Source organism: Sus scrofa, chromosome 12 (assembly GCF_054392235.1).
Source record: "Sus scrofa isolate SSC_HxYL_T2T_F1_AM1 chromosome 12, Sscrofa_HxYL_maternal_Yorkshire_Landrace_v2.0, whole genome shotgun sequence".
NCBI classification, from domain to species: domain Eukaryota; kingdom Metazoa; phylum Chordata; class Mammalia; order Artiodactyla; family Suidae; genus Sus; species Sus scrofa.
Window position 1 is genome coordinate 8,121,093 of NC_139394.1, and position 21,359 is coordinate 8,142,451.

General features: G+C 46.7%; 1 protein-coding gene and 1 long non-coding RNA gene across 29 annotated transcripts in view; both read left to right on the plus strand.

Annotated features, from left to right (window-relative positions):
- The window catches only part of SLC39A11 (solute carrier family 39 member 11), a 445,093-nt gene that overhangs the window by 300,467 nt on the left and 123,267 nt on the right, over nt 1-21,359 (plus strand). The window lies entirely within an intron of this gene.
- On the plus strand, nt 584-7,973 carry LOC146398022 (uncharacterized). Its single transcript, XR_014820842.1, has 2 exons — nt 584-734; nt 781-7,973. It is a non-coding gene; the product is annotated as an uncharacterized LOC146398022 (long non-coding RNA).

Genomic DNA, 21,359 nt, shown 5'->3' on the forward strand with positions numbered 1-21,359 from the left:
AGTCAGATCTGTTTCCGCTGCGCCACGACGGGAGCTCCATCCTGGCTCCTTTTGAGAAGGTCAGGGAGAGTCAGAGTACAACACTCTCTTAAATGTTTTTTGACTCCAGTGAGAACTTGGATTAAGGCCAGAAACAAAAGTGCATTTGCAGGAAAATGTGTGGAATGCACCAAAATTTGATGATCAGCATGGATTCCAATATTACTTCTTCCCCAGCAAGAGAACCTCTTCTGCCTCTTTGGCATTTCCAAGCTCAACCCTGTGTCCTTTCTCTGGAAGATGCAGAATTATCTTTCAAATCGAGGACTGAGTGGCTCATAGGAATCTCAACTGAGCTGGCTTCACCAGGAGTGAGGTGGTAATAGCCATAGGCTCGGTAACCTGGAAAGGAGCTGGCTTTCCTAGATCGAGAGGTCCAGGGCAGAGGAAATTTCTTTCCCAGTCTTGCCTTTAATGAATTGCATTTGAATAGTGTGTTCTATTGATCATAAAACATACCTAGATCCCTGACCTCTTTACTTAACACTATAGCAGGGGAGATGGACAATGAACATAGTAGTAAGTGAATTATACATTGTTAGATGGTGGTTAGTGCTATAAAGAAAGAAAAATGTCGGAGTTCCCATCGTGGTGCAGTGGAAATGAATCCGACTAGGAACCATGAGGTTGCGGGTTTGATCCCTGTCCTTGCTCATTGGGTTAAGGATCCATGGTTGCCGTGAGCTGTGGTGTACGTTGCAGATGCTGCTCGGATCCAGTGTTGCTGTGGCTGTGGTGTAGGCTGGCAGCTGCAGCTCCGATTAGACCCCTAGCCTGGGAACATCCATATGCTGTGGGTGGGGTCCTCAAAAGACAAAAGAAAAAAAAAAAAAAGAAAAGAAAGAAAAATGCCAACAGGGCAGTGGAGATGGTAGCATATGTCAGGCAGGAGTTGTGATTTTAAATAGAGTGGTCAAGCTGTGTCTCACTGAGACCTCAGTGAGTCAGCCATTCAGATCTCTGAGGGAGAGCCAGCGTTCCAGGCAGAGGGAGCAGCCAGTGCAAAGGCCCTGAGGCTGGAGCATGTCTGGCATGGGATTCCATTCTGGTGTCTACTGAGTGTGGAGCCAGTGGGATTTGCTGATGGATTGGACATGGGGTGTGAGAGAAAAAGAGGAGCCAGGAAGGACCCCAAGGTTTCAGGACAGACCAGCTGCAGAAATGGAGCTGCCATCACCTGAGATGGGGAAGGCTGCCAGGGAGCAGGTTTTTGAAGGGAATGTCAAGAGTTCAGTTTTGGACCGTGTGGCATGGTTGCTGTTAGATATTCAAGTGGAAATACGGACCAGCAGTTGAATATAGGAGTCTTGAGTTGGGGAGCAAAGTCTGCACTGGAGGGATACATTCATGAATCATTGGCATATCAACAGATGACTGGGTTAAGAAGATGTGGTACATATATATATAATGAATACTACTTAGCCATAAAAAGAATTAAATAATGCCATTTGCAGCAACCTAGATGCAACTAGAGATTTCATACTAAGTGAAGTAAGTCAGAAGGGAAAGATAAATGCCATATATCACTTATACGTGGAATCTAAAATGTGGCGCAGATAAACCTATCTACAAAACAGAAACAGACACACAGACCTAGAGAACAGAACTGTGGTTGCTGGGGGCGGGGTGGGGGGGAAGTAGGATGGACTGGGAGTTTGGGGTTAGTAGATACAAGCTGTTACCTTGAGAATGGATGAGCAATGGGGTCCTGCTATATAGCACAGGGAGCTATATCCAATCTCAGGATAGAACATTATGGAAAAGAGTATTAAAACATATAAATATAACACACACACACACACACACACACACACACACACACACACATATGACTGTATAATAGAAATTGGCATGATATTATAAATCAACTATAATTTTAAAAAATTAAATAAAAAAATGTTATTGAAAACCCGTGACACTGGGGCTCGTTCCCAGAATCTTGAGCTCCCAACTTCAGTCTAAAGGGAAGTTCACTCACCCACAGTTATCTCCTGGCAGCTCTGGGCAGTTTGATGAGAACCATTTCAAGAGCTTGTCTGTTGCCCACTTACCTTTGAAAAGGTCTCTTCTTTAACACCAGCCTTCATGGTTTATTAAAAATTTAACTAGAGCTTTGATGTTCCCTGAGACTCTGGGTTTTAAGATAGAGCTTCACAGCGACTAAATGGCTAATTGATTTTTTTGAAGTTTTTTCTCTTGGCTGGTTCCGTTTTATATGTCCCGGATGTCATTTTGTTAAAAAAAATTTTTTTTTAATGTGGGGGGGTAAAAAGGAAAGCTTATCAGCGCATGCGCTGTCTCCTCGGAGGTTTTTCTGGAGCGTGCACGCGCAACCTCATGGCCTTGGGTTCCTAGTGAAGACACAGGTGCAAGGACAAATGAGTCCTTAGGCTTCCATGGCTCCCGGTCCCACCCCACCCCACCCTGCCCCCCAAGAATCTGATGAAAGCTATGGCCCCCTTTGGAAGGGAATGCTGCCCATAAACCAGTTTGCAGGCTGTTTGGGGTGTCCCCAGCTCCCGGGGAGGAAAGCGTCCCCCTGTTAGTGGAACAGACTGTGCAGCCGTGCAAGCAGTTGCGGTGTTTTGAGAAGAAAGAGTGATGACTGGATGGAGGCCGGCAGACCAGAGCCCGGCCGGCCGTGGGCGCCCGCGGGTGGCGGGGCTGCTCGCTCAGCCCCATGTGCAGGGGCGGCGGTGCACCGGGAACTGACATCCGAAGGAAACATGAAACCACCCACTCTGCAGCCTTTGGAACCCACTGCCTCTTAAAGGGCTTTTCCTGCAATACCCTATGGACCACTGGGCTCTGAGGCATCCACAGATTGCTGGGCCTTTGGAAAACAAGTTCCCTTTCTGTGTCTGAGTGTTTGACAGTGTTACTCACTCTTTCCTTGGTGACATGTCCCCTATCCTGTGTCTGCGTCTGTAGTGGCAGTTAGTTAAATGTATTTGTTTCCCCCATAGATGGAGCTTCTGCAAAGAAGGCCAGTGCTGTCTTCTTTTTTGGATCCCATGTTATGGTTTTTATTGAAGCAAATTGTATATATTCTGGCTCCTGAGATGGTCCATTTGGGGACCCGGCCTCCTTTCTAGGAAGGGAGAGGTCATTCAGGATCAAGTGTCCCAATTCTCTATATACCTGCACCACCGGGGAGGGGGGCTGCTGAGGGGCAGCATTTAACTTCTGTGCATCATTGGACTTTCCTTTCTGTTCTGAATGACTTACAAAGGTCCGTAGAAGAAGAGCCTAGGTGATCGCAGACTTTTTATTTTTCCCTCATCAGAGCCAAGAATCAAGTTCACTTTGCTGGCTGTCGCAGTGACACATGCAGAGCTAAGGGGGGGGGGGGGGGAGGCACTGCTTGTGTCTCCAGAACAGCGCAACTGTTAATTTTAATTATTTGGCTTGTCTTTATTGTCAGCTCCTAATAGACCCCATTTCATGGCTTTACATGAAATGCTTGTCATTTCCTCAGAAGGGATTTTTTGTTTGTTTCAGGGAATAAAACCTCCCAAATGGATGCACTAAAATTTCCAGAGTGGTTGGTTCTTCTTGGGATTCTGGAGTTCCAGGATAAGGGATGGTTTTTATTTTCTTCATGTTTTTGTGAGCTTTCTAATTCAGCTTTTCTGTAATGAATATTTATGACTGATGTGATCAGATAAAAATGCTTTCGGAAGCGGGACCTCCATCACCTAAGAGCTTCAACATCCCTAACCCTCTGAACACACACAAAGAGCACAGAAGTAACATGTATTCCCTTGGGGCTGAGATAATCGTATCGGGGTTGTTTTAATTACTGGTAGGAGACAGAATGAAGGATTGTATCAGCTTCCAATGGCTGCTGTAACAAATCATCAGAAAAGTGGTGGCTGAAAACAGCCCTGATTTAGTCTCTTAAGGATCTGGAGGCCGGAACGTCTGAAATCGCTTTCACTGGGCTGCAGTCCGGGGATTGGCAGGGCCAGGCTCCTGTTGAAATCTGTCCCTTGCATATTTCAGCTTCTGGAGGCTGCTGGCATTCCTGGCCTTGCAGCCACATAGCTCCAGTCTCTGCTGCTGGGGTCATGTGGCATCCTCTTCCAGATCTAATCTCTCTCTGCCTCCTTAGAAGGATGCTCGTGACTGTAAGCCAGGTCGGGCCCACCCAGGTCATCCAGAGGTGTTACCCTTATCCCCAGATAACCCAAGGTAATCCCATCGCAGAGTCTCCTTTGCCAGGAAAGAGGAGACTCTCGGATTCCAGGGAGTGTTGGTCATGTGAACCTGCCAGGAGGATTGTCCAGCTGCTGTGGTCTCCACGGGCTGCCAGGGCGGCTTTGGAGAGGCGGCACTTAGACTGCGCCGAAAGGTGCCAATAGCTAGAAAGACGAACCTACTGAGACTTCACTTTCCCAGGGCAAAGACTGAACAGAAAATTTTGCTATTAGCTGTGGACATTTCCAGGGAAAACACGGATGCAGCAGTCTCTGCTTGATGTTTCTCTGCTTCCAGAAACTGGAGGGGTGTTTTCTATAGCCAGAGACCCAGACTCTGTTAGTGAGTAAGCTGAGCCCCACTCAAAACCACAAATCTGGCAGGCATGAAACGCCCTGATGACATTAGCAGCCACCACTTCCGGGGGCCTTTTGAAGCTCCAGACATGAGGCACTCTACTTGCATGATTTAGATATTTGTACCCCAGAGAGGTTAGAGCCTAAGTTCAAGGTCACACAGCAAGTGCTGGTGGAGCGTGACTTGCACTCATCTCTCTGTGTGGCCCCCGGTCTGCCTCTTGCCAGAGGAAGCTCTGCTGCTTCACTTTCGGTGCTTTTACACCAGACCTTTCAGCGATGGTCTCAGCCAAGTTCAGCAAATGCTTCTCCCTTTGTGAAGCTTTGCCGCATCAAATGTTAACGCCTACAGCATCACACTGGCGTGTTGGTGTGATGACCACGCCTGATGCTGTGGGCTCTGTTCAGGAAGGAGGTCTGGGCAGAGGAAACCTGGACCGGAAGCCACAACCCCCCCCCCCCCGGGGCACCTGCCCCGGTGGGCGCCCTGCAGATTCGTGTGGAATGGACGCTGTGCATCACCCCCCCACACCTCCAAGTGAAGATGGTCCTGGATCCTTCATCCTTCAGCCACACCAAGGAGGGCGACACGGAGGAAGGAACGAGCACAGGATTTAGAGTCAGAAAGGCCAGGGCTTGCACCCTGGAGCCACCAAACACTCCCCTAGCTGGATTTCTGGGGGTAAGATTATGGGAATTTCAGTTTTCCCAGCTGTGAAGTGGAGATATCTGTCTGGCAGTTCAGCGTTAAGTGAGGTGAGAGCCGTGGCAACAAGCAGGACCAATCACTAGGTTCCCTGCCATGAAGCGTGTGTCACGATGCCGGGACACAGAAGGATGAGAACCATGTTAGTTCCACCCCCCCACCCTGGCCCCCACGCCCCTCCTCCCTCCTACCGTTGGCTTCCCTCTGCTCCTCAAAGATCGCTCGGCTCTGGCCTTGGTGGCCTCAGGTGGGGCCGCCTCAGATCACTTGAATTCTCCTCTCTAACAGGTTACATCTGAAGATGCGTTTACTCCAGGAGTTTAGAAACACTGTAATAGTCTCCTTTAATTATCTGACTCTCAGTGGGAAGCTGACATCATAATTAGCACAGCCTCCTGTCGGGGATGACATTCTGCTCAGCGCATCGTGCTCCTGGGTGGGCGCCAGAGCAGAAGCCGGTAACGCACTCCCGAATCACACGGTTGGGTTTAAACACAAGAACAGGCACAGGCGCCCAGAGAGGGAACTCGCAACTCTCGGATCCCTGTTGTGATGCCTCAAAAGGCAACGGGGTGACTTTTCAGATGTGCCATCCACTCTGGCCACAAGGCTCCAGACCCACAGATCCGTGCTCTGCTCTCTGGCCTTCAGGTCAAGAAAGCTACCATCTAAGGCTGCACGAGGATGAGGGTTAAAATCAAGACGCACTTCCACGTCTACTAGGTTATGTCAACCTCCCACCTGTTAGGAAATTCAAGAGAAAAAGGTACAAGCCCGAGAAGTGGAACACATTTGGATGGTCAGAACTCAAGGTTTCCAGGCACTTCCCAGTGTCTCTCCCTTGTGGCCAGGCAGCTCCTGTCTAGAAAGTGGTTGGCGTGAAATCTTTTAGACACGCACTGGCCAACACACCAGCCACTAGCCGCAGGGACCACCCCGGCTTTAGAGTCAGGAAGGCCAGGGCTTGAATCCCGGAGCCGCAAAATGCTCTATGCTTTAGTTCTCAGAATTAAATACAATTTAGAATTGAGCCACACGTCCAGGGCTCAGCGGCCTTGGGTAGCCAGTGGCTACCAGGTCAGGCAGCAGATAGAGAATAATTCCACCATCCCAGAAAGTTCTGTAGGCTGGCACTGCTCTGGGCCATGTGCACATATAACTTCCCCAATTCTTCAGAGCCCACCCAAGCTCGCCATGGGATGAGTTTTATTTAGGAGAAACATTTTATTTCCTGAGACAGTTTTTCCTCAGTCAAGCAATGTGTCAAAAATATATTAGGTGTGGAGTTCCCGTCGTGGCGCGGCGGAAACGAATCCGACTAGGAACCATGAGGTTGCGGGTTCAATCCCTGGCCTCACTCAGTGGGTTAAGGATCCGGTGTTGCTGTGAGCTGTGGTGTAGCCCTGATCGGGCATTGCTGTAGTTGGGTGTAGGCTGGTGGCTATAGCTCTGACTCCTGACTCGACCCCTAGCCTGGGAACCTACATATGCCTCGGGTGCAGCCCTAAAAAAAAGGCAAACAAACAAACAAAAATACATATATATATATTAGGTTAAAATACTTAGAAATCCAAATTTGTAAATTATTATTATTTTTAATACATCAAGGGTGGTAATGCTTTTGTTCCCTTTGGTTCTGATCTGGTTTTTTTGGGGGGGGGCAGCACAGGGTGGTGGGGGTGCTTGTGCGGGGGGATTGTGCTGCAGGCTTGTGTCAGGTCTAATGTCGGGGAGATGGAGAGCCGCTCCCGGGACCAGCTCCCGTCCTTTTCCCGTGGGTGTGATGCGTTGTCCTCAAGAACCCCCTCCCCCGCCCCCCGCCCCGAGCAAGGCAACATCGTTGGTCTGTGTCACCTTGGCCCCTCTCAGGACAGCTTCTCCCGACTCACCCCGGATTTCAAAGAAGGGACATTAACTGTCATAGGAAAACCAGTGCAGCTTTTATTGTCTTTTTTTTGCTCGGGACCTTGCTCAATTCACCACCCAGTTCTCCTAAATAAGATGTTTATTTCAGAATGCACCGCCTGGAAGAGCCTGACCTCCTTGTGGAAACTATTCGTAATTTAGTGCGGATACGTTTTCTTGGTCCCCTGGGCGGCCGAGAAGCGCAGAGCCCCGTTTGCTGCTGAGATAAGAGTGGCATGTAGTCTCGTGGTCTGATTCTCTGATTTCGTCTCTCCTTTGACAAGCTATTGTCATCCTGTGGTTTAACCCTCTTCCAAAGGAAGGAGGTTATTAATTGGCACAAGTGATTTTTATTCTTTTGTCACCAGTTTTCTGCAATTCTGTTTCCTGGGCATGGGTTATATTTCTAATCCAGATATATAAATTGGCCAGAAAAAAAAAATGCTTTTTTCTTGTTACGACGGACAGCAGATCAAAGGCTACGAAGTAATGTTTATAGTATTCACCCAAACAATTGATCAGCAATATTGTCTGGATACTTTTTATATATGAAACATTTGGATCACCCTTGTCCAGTGGACATAGAATGCAAGTTCCCAAGGTAGTTTTCAACTTCCTAGTAGCCACGTTAAAACAATTTTAAATCAGATGAAATTGGTTTGTAAAATATAGTTTATTAGACCTATAAGAGCCAAAATATTATCATTTCAACCTGGAATCAATATGAAAAATCAAGATTATATTACATACTAAGTCTTTGAAATCCAGTTTGTATTTTTAGTTTCTGGCATATCTTATTTTGGATGCTGAACTTTCAATGGTTCAAGTTAAAAAAAAAAAAAGGAGGAAAAAAATGGTTCAAGTAAAATGTCCTATTTGAAAAAATTTTGGGCATCATGGAAAAAGACTGTATATTTCTTCAGTTTTCAAATTTAAACTTAATTAGGAGTTCTCTGGTAGCTCAGCAAGGTACGGATCTGGTGTTTTCACTGCTGTAGTTCAGGTTGTTGCTATGGTGTGGGTTTGATCCCTGGCCCAGGAACTTCCGTATGTTGCAGGCGAGGCCAAAAAAAAAGATTAATTAATTAAAATTAAATCATTCACATTCTCAGTTACACTAGCCAAATCCCCAATGTTCTACGGCCACACGAAGCTGGTAGCTGCCACTTTGCATGGCACAGATCTAGGTGCTGTGAGCGGTACCAGAGAGAACGCAAGGTGGCCCTGGCTTTGAAAGAGTTTCCAGTCCATTGGGAGAAAGTTTATACCCACACATTCTAATACCACGGGGAATGAATGAATGATCACAGGAAGTCAACGAAGTAAATAGGAGCTCTCAGTGCCAAGGTGAAGTCTTTCTGTCAGTTCTGTGAGCGTGGAAGTCTTTGAAGACGGTGCAATTAAAGAAAGCGTATTTAGTATTTTAAGTGTTCCGTCCATAGTAGAGGGATCAGAAGAGGCAGCAGCGAGCCCCTCACAGAGGCGAGGGGGAGGGGTGGAAGCCACTGGCTGGATCCCAGGCTGTTCTCTTTCTCGCGCTAGTTAATGAGGTGCCCAGGAGGTAATTCGTAGCCAGGGCGCTGACCCACCTGTCTGCGCTCGGGGCAGGCGAAGGTAGCTTGGTGTCACTTTTCCTGCCAGAATTGTATCACTCCTGCTCCATTCAGCCAGGCAGCTCCATCCAAGGCCAAAGCTGCGATGAGAAAGACCTTCAGGTCCTTTCCTCCTCCTGGAGAAGGCAGGGGACAGCCCCCACCGCGACACAGACGTGCTGGCTGCTGCCATCCTCATTAAATAAAGCTATGAGTGTGTTGCTAACTAGAAATTCCAGGGCCCCTGCTGGCTTTACCATGCCCTTTGGCAAGCGCTTGCTTTGTCCTTGCTTCACTGTACAGAGAACGGTGGCCTTTCTAAAATTTTGCTGTGTAAAAATACCCACCACCTTTGCTAGCCTGGAACTAACTCATCCTCTGATAAGTCTGTCTCTCTTCTGTTGAGCCTGCCTCATTTGTTCAGAAGCTGTAGCACATAACAAGTTTAATCAATTGATAGCATTTGAGGTGCAGTTGAATCAATTGATAACATTTCAAGCACATGTTTCATAATGGTCCCAGCTCATTCGTATTCATATATGCTAATTTCAGTGCACATTAATTATGTATTTAATAAGTCCCTGTTTATTCTATTTTGCCTCTATTCCCTTGATAGCTGTTATGATGTGGCATTGAAAATAATTAAAATGTTACTGGTGTTCTGCAAATAACAATTAACCAAGGATGAATTCTGAAATCAAAATTCCATTTTCTCTGCCTTTCTCTGATGAAGTACAACGAGTGAAATAACGCCGTAGTGTACTTCGGGGTCCATTCTGCTCTGTCAGTTTTTCTCCCTTTTCAAGGAGGTAATTGCCAGTTGAGCTCCCCACTCAGCAGAGACGGGTGGGTCGTGACTTAACAGCTTCCATTGCTTTTCCCATCTTCTTGGTGACACGGGGGCCCATTTGGAGGTGAGGCGCTCAGGCTGGGAGTTTGGGAGAGGAGAGGAAAAGCTGGGTTGCTCCTGACAGCAAGCAGAAGGGTGGCAAGAACAGGCTGTGTGAAGAGCCCGATCTTCCTCCAATACCTAGATTTTCACGCTGTTTCAAACCACCCATCTTTAGGGGTTCAGCGCTTTAGAGAAGAGAGAACCCTGTGGTCTGTGTTCTTCGGATGTTACCTGCCCGAAGGCACAAACACCGCATCCACATTCAAGGTCTCTTCCCAAGCAGCTGTAATTCTGCCGCCCTTTGCACTGGCTGGTAGCTCTTGGGGTGTTTGTTTGATTCCATTTCCTCTCACCTCGGCTCTTGTGCCAAAGCTTGCCATGCCCCGTGTCCTACAAATTACCCTGCCCCCTCAGCTCCTCCTCCCACCACTTCTTATTTTTCCTAGCCCCCAAAGTGTCCCTAATCAGTTGACCTTTGCAGCCCACGTACGTGGCTTCCACGCCACTCTCGGCAAAGCAGCTATTGTAAATGGGACTCAGAGGAGGCCTTGACAGTGAATTCACTCTTTTCTGCTTAATCATTCTACTCAGGGGAGGATGAGCAAGGACGGGGGTCTCAAACAGATCTGTCATGTTGATGGGCTACCGAAAAAAATCTAATTAGAAAATAACTCACAGCTCCCGGGGACAATGAAACCTGGAAATTACATCTGAATTCTAGCAATTCGAATGAGCCACACGCCGTTTTACCATGGATAAGTAAGAGCTAGGAATCAGAGTCTCTAGTTTTGCTCTTATTCGGAGAATAAATGTGTGTGATCATTATGCACAGCAGCTTTCTGAGTTGAAGGAAGGAAGGTGAATAATTCCGGCCCACTCCCTGCTTCACAGGTGGTATGAGAATAAAATGTGGTCGTGGGAAATGAGCCAAAGGTACCAGGTAAACAGCAGTGATGCTGATGACGGGACGTGCCAGTGGGAAGTGCTCTTGGTTGGCACCTTCCCCTTCTAAATTCCCTTCCCTTTCTGCTTCCGAGCTTTGCAGTCATCAGCTCTCTTCTCTTGCTGTGATTAAAGTTCAGAGCTGTCATTTCCAGAGATTTTGTTATTAGCTCCTCTTCTGTATATGCTCAGAAATCCTTCCCGGTGCAGAGATGCTAGGGAAGCGGCGGGGCGCCTGCTGGTCTGGGAAGAAAGACAAATCTTGGCATCCTGTTTTCAGGTGCAAACGAAGTCTTCTTAAATGTCAGGACAGCAAAATAGGCATTTTTCTCTCATCCCCTTTTAATCAAACAGTGTCCTCCAGCAAAGCCATTTGTTTACGAAAATCCCTAAGTCACGGCGGCGTCTTTTTGTTTTCCTTTTCCTGCCCTGAGTCCTGGGTCTACCTCTCCTTCATACCAGGGCCACGGAGGGCTTTTCTGTTGGCAGAGGGGGGCATGTGGGAAAAGCCAGCTGATGAACTGAGTCACCGACCCCTCCAGAGGACAGAGGAATAAGCCAGGGTGGGGGGCGGGGAGTGTCGAGGTGGAATTCCAGGCACTAAGGACTTGGGGGGATGCTGGGGTGTGTATGGGGTCTGGTGAGGACATTTGGGACCATGTACCTTTCCATGCTCCCGGGGTTCTGCCCCGAAAGGGACCAGTTGCTCTGCCCTGATTGGCTTGGTCCTCCTAGACTCCGGATAAGTGCTGGGTTTTACCTCCTGGTAATTCTGAAGAGTGCCCCGTTGCTTAGAGACAGGAGATGGCGCCTGGCGTGAAGATAAGGTTGTCAAGGAAACCAAGCCACAAATTCCCTTGTTTTTCTTCGGGTTGCTGGACAGAAGAGCAAAGGATTTTTGCTCTGTCAACTGGAAGAGAAGCTGCTTCTTTCTGTGTGTGTTTTAAACAAATTGACATGTTGTCTGAGACACAGCTGAGTTGACAAACAGGGAGTAGAGTTTTTGTGGGGTTTTTTTGTTACTAGTGAGCCCTTTCTGATAGACAGAATTAAGTTAGCAATGATTTTTATCTCGATTTTTTTCCCAATGTGTGGACCCCAAGACCCAACCCCTCTCTATTCTACAGTTTCGCTCTTGAATTCTGAGTTTTCATTTCTTGTCCCAGCTTTTCTCCTTCCATGGCGGCGAGATACTCTTTTCAGAGATTCCCAACAGCAGCGTCTCCTCTTCTCCGTCTTTGAGTGATTTGCATGTTTCACATGGTGGTCGTCAGTAAAACCTAGACATCGTCCTCCTAACTCCGGTGCTTGTAATTCAGGATAAAACATAGCCTCATTGTCATCCTCCAGGGATTCTTTCTTTGTTGGAGCCAGTAAAGTTCCTATCTGCTCCGTGCTCAGCAGGCTGAAACGGAAGCAGTGCAGGGGCCACATCCAGGAGTGGTACCCCAAATGCTGCCTTCCCCGCTGGGGGCGTGTTTAAGGCACAGCTAAAGGCTCCTCATGTATCAGAGGTAGCAGTTTCGTTCTTGATGCCAGAAGGCTGCTGGGAGCTTGAGGCATCGTGTGCGTGCGCGCGTGGCCCCTGACCCTCTATGGCCTCATAGCGTCCCCTGCTTGTCTGTTAGAGTTAAGCAATGACTCCACGACCTGTCACCTTTTCCCCCTCCCTTCTGCCTGCATGTCCTCTTGAGCGGCACCTCAGACTTTCTGAATCCCTCTGATCTGTTTCTCTGCGCCATCCCCTGACCTGGCACAGATCTGCTGCACTAGGTAATGTTCCCAATCACCCTCAGTCCCTTTACTGAGTTTTTAGTGTCATGGGCTGATGACGCTGGGAGGGACAGGTCATTTGTGATATGATTAAATCATGAAACCAAAAGATCTCAACATGCTGGAATTCCCATGGGCTATAACGAGGTGAAAAGGAGCAGAAACGGACCCAAATAGAGTCCTAGGTCCCATCCAAACACCGTGATCAAAGTACATACAGGAACAAGCAAAAGAATTTGGGCTTTAATTCAATAAAAATCATAATCATTCATGAAATCTTTTTTTTTTTTTTAACTTTAGGACCATACTTGAGGCATATCATATGAAAGTTCCTAGGCTAGGGGTCGAATTGGAGCCACAGCTGCCAGCCTACACCACAGCTGCAGTAATGCCAGATCAGAGTCAAGTTTTTGGTCTGCACTGCAGCTCACAGCAGTGCCGAATCCTTAACCCACTGAAGGGGGCCAGGGATTGAACTTGCGTCCTCATGGATACTAGTTGGGTTCATTAGTGCTGAGCCACAACAGAAACTCCCATGCAATCATTTATTGATTTATTGCTCCCCCCTCTGTGCAAGGCATGAGGGAGCCCTGGGAACTGTCAACCCCAAGAAGTGGTCCCCCTCGGGGCTCCTGCTCGGTCTGCACACCTCCTCCGAGTACCTAAGGGTAGAATACAGCTTTTTGCCCTTGGCCATGCTGAGAGCCCCAAGCATGCTAGACTGGAACCTTTAAGGCAGAAGCCGTGGCTCTTTTAGGCCAGAGAAGGAAGATATTGGTGGTACATCTACTTTGCATCCTGGAGGGACCACCACAGGGAAGAGAGTCTGGGTGTGTCCCATGTGCCTTTCCAAACCAGAAATAGAACCAGGAGTGAAAGCTACAGAGGAATCGACGTTAGCCCCGCTCAAGGAATAACTTTTTCATTAGAACCGTCTAAAAATGAAATAGCCTGGCCCGTCTTGGGAGGTATCGGCGTTGTCAGAGTCAGCATCCACTGAGTGCTTGCTGTGCGCCAACCTGCTCATTACCATTTTCTGGGAGAAGACAGCCCAGGGTCTGCTCTAGGCGGTTCCTACACCTGTTACAACACAAGTGGTTCCCAAGAACCAGCAAAGTCAGAAAATACTCAGGACCAAGATAACTGCTCTCTTCCCCGAGACTGCAGAGTTTGGGAGGCAGAGTTACTGGTCTGTCAGTGGATTAGAAGTATATTTTTCTTTTGGAAAAGGAACTCTGTTCTTTATTTCTCTCCACTTAAGTTTGGGCTGAGCTGTGGTGTATGAAATCTAATCTCCGCTACCAGGAAATGATTATATATTTGACTGCTTCCCTAAAATCCATTAGGCACTGTGTTGTGTTAGTTTGGGATGAGAGATTTCATAGCGGTGCTGTCGGCGCTTTTTTTCCTTTTTTTTTTTTTTTTTTTTAATATTTCACGCGAGCCCTTCTTAGCGTGTGGCTGGCAATGAGAGAAGGAATTAGGAGCTCCCTGCCTCCCACCAGCCATGATTGACAGCTGCCTCTGGGGATCTGGGTCGCCCTCTCCACCAGCTTGGAACGTCTTCTCCGACCCCCGTTGCTTTCCTTAATGTGCTAGCTTTGCACTCGTGGATAATTTGCAAATGCTCTTCAAGCGACTATGCCACTGCTTTCCAAATGTTTCGAGTCTAATTAAGAAAGGGAATTGGATGTACAATTGCCTGGCTAAATTTTTTTCCCTCTCTCCCTGGCACGGGGATGGGGGTGGGAAGGAAGAGCAAAAGAAATAGCTAGGAAATGTTTTAAAAAATACCTCCCCAAGACAACCAGTGATGGAGGCGGTGTCTGGGAGTTTATGCCTGTCGGAGGTGTGGGCATCCTCAGGTTCAAATCCAATCCGAAGACGGCAGTCATGGACATACACACTCTCCACCACGGGGAGGCCATCTGCAGGAACTTTTCACAGCCCACGGACATGTGGGTAAGATGCTTTTGAAGGAGGCGCGTGAGACTTTGAAATTCGAGGCGTATAACCTCTCCAGTGGGCTTTCTGATTTCCCAGTTAGGATCAGGGGTAGGCTGCCTGTACAAAAACCTGAAACAATGGTTTCTCCTCTCATCTGAAAGAAGTCTGGAGACAGGCAGTCCAGCCGGGTATGGCAACTCCAACACAAAATAAATCCAGAGACATCGGTACTTTGTAGTGTATGGCTTTGCAAATGGCTTTACAGTTACCTCATGGTCCAAGATCGCCAGTGGAGCTCCAGCCATCCACTCCTAACAGTACCAAGGAGGACACCTTCAAACTCTTGCTTTGCCTTTGGGAAAGTTCTGGTACACGGTGCCCTCTTGCTAAGGAAAGCGGGGGAATGGATATTGGAAGGCAGCATCAACTCTGCCCTACTTTCTGCCAGAGAGTTTCAGAACTGGGGATGCGCATGAGCCACTTCTTGAAAAGGGCCTCCGTTCAAGGTCGCTCTGTGCCGAAGTGGCAGTGGGGTGGTTAAGAGCCCCACCAGGGGCATCCCGGCTCTGCCACTCACTAGTGTTCTTGGGCCAGTTATTGAACTTCTTTGAGCTGCCATTTCCTCTGTGTCAGATGGAGCTAATTCTTTATGCCTCCTGGCGTTGCCATGACAAGTAGTCTGCTTTCCCAAACTGGCAGCTCTCTGGTGTCATTCTTAATGTTGTGCACTCACCATCACCTCCTCATGGGTTATCACATCCTGCTGTCCTACTTGGGCTGCACCTGTCTCACACATTTCTTCTAGAACCTTCTGAGTTTGTCGAGTGAAATCATACAACGGCTTTATTTTCTCACGTCGCTGTCTTAGCTCCTCTCTTGGTCCTCTCTTCTCCACCCCTGCATGCTTTCATGGGAAGATACCTAAGTTTCCCAGTAAGCTTTAGGTTGATGAGCACTTTCATTGTCACGTTCAATGCTGATGAGCGGGTCCAGTGCGACTTCAGTCTTTCCCGTGTAAAGTTCCTCTGTCCACCAGCAGCTCTTGGTCTGATTAGCCTTAGAAGCCTACAGTGGGTCAGAGGTGGGTAGTATGTTTTTCCCTATTTGTTTGTTTGTTTGTTTTTTAGTCTCTTATTTTGCTCATCTTGCTTGTTCCTTGGGGCTGAAGAAAGACAGAAAGTAGAGGTTGGCTGGGGTGGAGTGGGGGTGTGTTTGGAAGGTGGTGCCAAAAGGTCTTTCCTGAAGGTTACAGTTGTGATTTAGTGTTTGTGACCTCAAAGTAGCATATTCTCAAGTGTGGACCCTTTATCTCCTGGATTCCCAATTTCGAGGACTCTGCTGAGGCTCCTTATAGGAATATCTACCGGGCTGATCAAGGCTTCCTGTGATGACCACTTAGGGGTCCTCGCTTACCCCCGATGGTTAGCCCACTCTGCCCAGATTCCCTGAGAGTCAATATGCCCTGGTAGGTAGACCTCTGACGGGGTGAACCTTTACACCTGTATCAAGTCATCTTCCCAAGCGGCACCTTGGCCCCATGCCCTCTGGAAATACTGGCTACTCCCGGAAACCCCCTCTTCTCAGTCAGCCACTGGAGTTCTCCCAGGTACCTTCTCCCCTCGGGATTCTTCCGGGAGATGTTCAGAGAGCAGTTCTTTAGGGAAGCATGCCAAGCTGTGCAAGCATATTCCTTGGAGTGGTCCCTCACTTGGCTTGAGTCGGGAGGAATTCCTTCATCCTCACCCTGACAGCTCTCCTCCAGGAGGTCCTTGATGTGCCTGTGCTCCTTGCTCATCCACTGTCTGTGGGATCACTGGGGGAGCAGCCCCATTTTGGAGGGGCCACTCCTCACTGAGACCTGCAAAGACGGAGGTGGGTTCAAGATGGCAGAGGAGGAAGATGTGGCACTCATCTTCTCCCACAGACACATTAAAAAGAAACAATTACACATAGAACAGTTCACACAGAACACCTGCTGAATGCTGGCAGAAGACCTTAAACCTCCAAAAAGAGCAAGAAGCCCTCCACATAACTGGGTAGAACAAAAGGGGGGTAAAAAAGACCTGTACAGAGCATCTGGACTCTCTCTGTAGATCAGTACTGCCCAACAGAACTTCCTGGGATGTTGGAAATCATATCTGCACTGTCCAGTATGGTAACCACTAGCCACCGTCTTGGCTATGTGGACAGTAATCTTATCTAACTGTAATTGATTTGGATTTAAATAGCCATATACGGTTACTGCATTGGACAACACAGTTTCAGAGTGAGAGGGTAATGCCAGCTGTTTTTCTCAGCAACAGTTCTGAGACCAGGTTAAGTCCCATTATCTGTCTTGCTGTGCCCTTCCAAGAAAGTCATGCTCAAAGCCCCGTGATCACTTGTCTGCGAACATAAATAAGGAACACTGTCGGTGACAGGCTTTAAATGCTGGCTCCCAAAGCCACACTATTAGGGAGTGACGCTAATCTTTGTTAATGGGGTATAGGTGATCCTTCTTTGCAGCCTTCTTCTGCCCTGACTGCAGGCATGTTATTCTTTCAAAAGCAGTGTTGGAAGTCATAGCTCTGGCATAGCTTTTGACCACCTGCTAAAAAGAAGCTCATCACTTCCCTGGCAGAAAAACAGCTTCTGTTTTTCTCTCCGGGGAATGCTTGGTAGATTGGATGCTGCCAAGAGTTGCAGAGGATTCTGGGGATATCCATGATTATAGAGGACAGAACTAGTTCCAGGGTTTGAGACTTGAATGCAGTTGACATTAATTCCAGTCCAGCGTGATAAAGAATCATGCAATTTTACTAAGTTCATCTAGTACATTGACAGCAGCAGAAAAATTAAGTTTATGATTTGAAATGTGCAGTAGCTCCACTTATTTGAATTGAAGAAAAGGGATGTCTTATTAGACCAAAAAAAAGAGAACAAACTAGTTTTTTAGGATATTTGAAAATGAATTCAATTTTCTTTTTTTCTTTTTCAAATGATTTTTATTTTTTCCATCATAGCTGGTTTACAGTGTTCTGTCAATTTTCTATTTTCGAGCAAAGGGGCCCAGTCACACATACATATATACATTCTTTTTCTCACATTATCCTCCATCATGCTCCATCATAATTGACTGGATAGAGTTCCCAGTGCCATACAGCAGGATCTCACTGCTTATCCATTCCAAAGGCAATAGTTTGCATCTACTAACCCCAGTTTCCCAGTCCATCCCACTCCCTCCCCCTCCCCCTTGGCAACCACAAGTCTGTTCTCCAAGTCCCTGAGTTTCTTTCCTGTGGAAAGTTTCATTTGTGCCATACATTGATTCCAGATATAAGTGATATCATATGTTGTCTTTCTCTTTCTGACTTACTTCATTTAGTATGAGTGTCTCTAGTTCCATCCATGTTGCTGCAAATGGCATTATTTCGTTGTTTTTATGGCTGAATAGTATTCCACTGTGTATATATACATCTTAATCCACTTCTTCTTAATTTACTTCAGAAAATAAAGTCCCATCATGGATCAAGAAAGCGGTCTATGTCAGTAAGATTCTTTGGTTGCAAGCAACAGAGGTCAGCTCTGGCCTCTGTTCTTGGAGGCCATATCAAGGAGCTTATCAGAAGGGTAGGGAGTAACTGAGAGAATCAGTAGGAAGATGGACTAATCCAGCCTTGGAGGACCATTATCGAGGCATCCTAAGGTCTATAATGATAAATGTCATGATCCCTGTGTCACTCAGCTCAGCATGGAATTCTGGAAGAGAAATCTGATTGGCCTAGTCTGGTGGGGTGTTTCCTCAAAGAGAAGCAGAGTGCAGTCTTCAAAAAGGGGAGAAGGATTCTGAGCATATGGAAGCTGAGCCCCTCCCAGATACAATGCCTCTTTAAAGACTATCCAAATATTTACAGACACAGGAAGGAGTTGTAAGGGCGGACTTTGTATTTATAGTTGCAGTTTTCAATCCATGTGTCACACAATATAAATTTCATCATATCAAGGGGACTTTGGACCCTAATGTGTCCTCTTCACAGATCAAGAAACTGGGTGACTTACGTAAGCTTCTACCGGTGGGTAAGGTTGAGGCGAGACCAGAAGCAGGTCTCTTGATGCAGTACGATGTTTCTGCCATTATCCCACTTGGCTTCACTCATCGGTTAATGCTTTTAAGGTACTTGAAAGCACATTACCTTCTTGTGTGGTTAACCATTCCTTTCACAGTCTCAAGGATGCAGTTGAATTCCTCAGGCATCTTTGTAATAGTTGTGGCCACCCCTGGACTCTGGATTCTAAATCATTCAAGTTCACATCACTTTTTATTGTTGCCTCGATTTCAAATAGCATCCGAAATGTCTAGGATACAAAAGGTGATGATTCTTAAACTTGACTCTCGGGGAAGATCTGCTAAAGGAAAAAGACTGCCAGCCCATCAGATTGAGTGCCCAGACTCTTGTCATCCTGCAGAAGTGATCTAGGGTTAAATTAAGGTGACCTTGGGGAGTCACTTTCTCTCCAAACATAATATGTTTATCTTTCCTTATTTCTGATCAAAAGAAATACAATATCTTTTTTTTTTTTTTTTTTTTTTTTTTTTTACTGAAGCCAAGTTTGGGATAGGGGGAAAAGGCAGTTTATTCATTTGTCCGTTGAGCTGGCTGGTGGAAATAGTTCCTCTCTCCGAAACCTTGTATTGTTAGACAGCTTTGCTGATAGGATTTTTTTTTATTGCCGGAGCAGTAGCTTTATGGTGGATTTCATAGCTTTATAGATATAAGGCTTTGCTTTAGATCCAATATACTTTGGCAAAATTAGGCTCTTTCAGCTAACAGCACCTGCTATATTCATCTCACTGAAGTAGTTAGCTGAGTAGAGAAGACATGGGTGATGTGGTCTTTGAACCCTGAGAGGATAAGGAGGGAGGATAAGGGCAGAGAAATTGTGTGCCTGGTTGAAAAGGGGGAAGGAGATAGAATACCTTTTGGTTTAAAAGAAAATCCCACCTTTTACCCAGTGGTCAAAGAATTTAGAATTGAACCGGACCTCAAAGATAAGGGAGGGAAGTTCCCGGTGTGGCACAGCGGGTTAAGAATTCGACTGCAGTGCCCTGGGTTGCTGTGGAGGCATGAGTTCGATCGCCAACCTGATGCAGTGGGTTAGGAACCCAGCATTGCTATAGCTGTGGTGTAGGTTGCACCTGCAGCTTGGATTCAATTTTTGGCCCCGAGAACTTCCATATGCCATGGGGGCGGCCATAAAGAAAAAAAAAAAAGGAATTTTTACGTTCTTATACACCCCTGTGACTGCTATTCTGATCAAGACAAAACATTTCTGGCAACACAGAAGACTTTTCATATCCCCTTCCAGGCAGTAACGATCTCTAAGACATAATTACCGTTCTAACTTATTTTACCTTCCATAGGTTTTACCTCTTCTTCAATATCATTTAGTGGACTCATGCTGCATGTCCTTTTCTGTATCTGGCTTCTTTTCTTTGAGATTCATCCATGAATATGTTGCATCCATTGATTATTATTATTACTGTTATTTCTCGAAGTTGGATTTCATTGCATGTATATGCTGCCATGTCTCCGTTCTGCCATGGATGGATTCTTGGGTGTTTCCAGTGGGGGGCTATTAGCAGAAAAGCCACAGTGAATGTTTTGTACGTGTGTTTGGGTGGACATGTACACTTATTTTTCTTGCATATACCTAGGGATAGAATTTCCTAGTAATAGGCTAGGTGTATGTTTGGCTTCAGTAGATTAACCAATACCTCTTTCAAATTGAGAAAGACATTTTCTTACCATACTATTCCGTGATTATTATTATTACTAGTAATTCCTTCATTTTAAAAGTTAAAAAAAAAAACAAAACCCAAGACAGATGCTTCAAATAGTTGAGAAAACTTCCTTGAAACATGGCAGCTTTAGCACATGCATTTCAGCTCCTTCCCCAAATCCCACTAAAATGACAGGAATTAAAAATGGATACCCTTGCGTACAGAGACCTGGAGTGGTGAGAGGTCCGTGGCTGTTTGGAATGTGGAAAACAGACGGAAGAGTGCTCGTCGATTGACTTAAAGTGGAGCAAGGTCAAAGCTAAGCGCCTGCAGAAGGGAAACCTCTAAGAAGCCAGCTGACACGTATGGCATGAGTCCTGGGAAGCCTGGAGCATCCCAGACACAGGGCCAGGAGTAGAGCAGGGACAGGATGGGACCACATATGGGATGGTTGGTTGTTATCTGTATCAGGTGTAGTTAGATCTTTATCTCACACCAAACAGCCAGCCATTCCCTCCCCTGCAACACGGACAGAGAAACATTTATTATCCAGATAAAAGGACCCAGAGAGGCATCTAGCTTGGGAATCGAAGGAGAGGGTCAGCTAGAGAACCAAAAAGAAGAGGAGAACGTGATTAAAGTTATTGCAAGGCATAGTCCAACCAAGAGTTGATCAGATCCTCCAGGGAAAAGGACTCTTGGCTGGAGCTACTGAAGGGTCTCAGACAAATAGTCTCCAGTCATTGACATTCGAGCATCCATCTGCCTAAAAGAAGACTTGATGCCCAGGCCCCCGGAGTTTGTTCAGCATGTGATAGGCCCTATCCATACTGGGCTTCCAAGGAGGTTTTTAATGCCTTGCAACTAAATATTGACTACACAGGGAGCTCCTTGGTGGTCTAGTGGTTGGGACGTGGTGCTTTCAACCCTTGGTCAGGGAACTGAGACCCCCACATCAAACATGCCATGGCTAAAAAAAGTCTGTAAAAAGATGAAAAACCAATTGGGAGATAAGAGAAACAATGCAGGAATCACAAGGAAGTGTGAAAACAAACGAAAATGATTAATTTCCTCAGAGGGAGAAGAAGACACTATAAATAATAAAAGGCGATGGTCAGATAAAGAAGAGGCTCTTGGAAAAGACAGATTCAAAAAGAAGGGAGGGAGTTCCCGTTGTGGCTCAGTGGCAGTGAACCTGACTAGTATCTATGAGGATGCAGGTTTGATCTCTGGCCTCGCTCAGTGG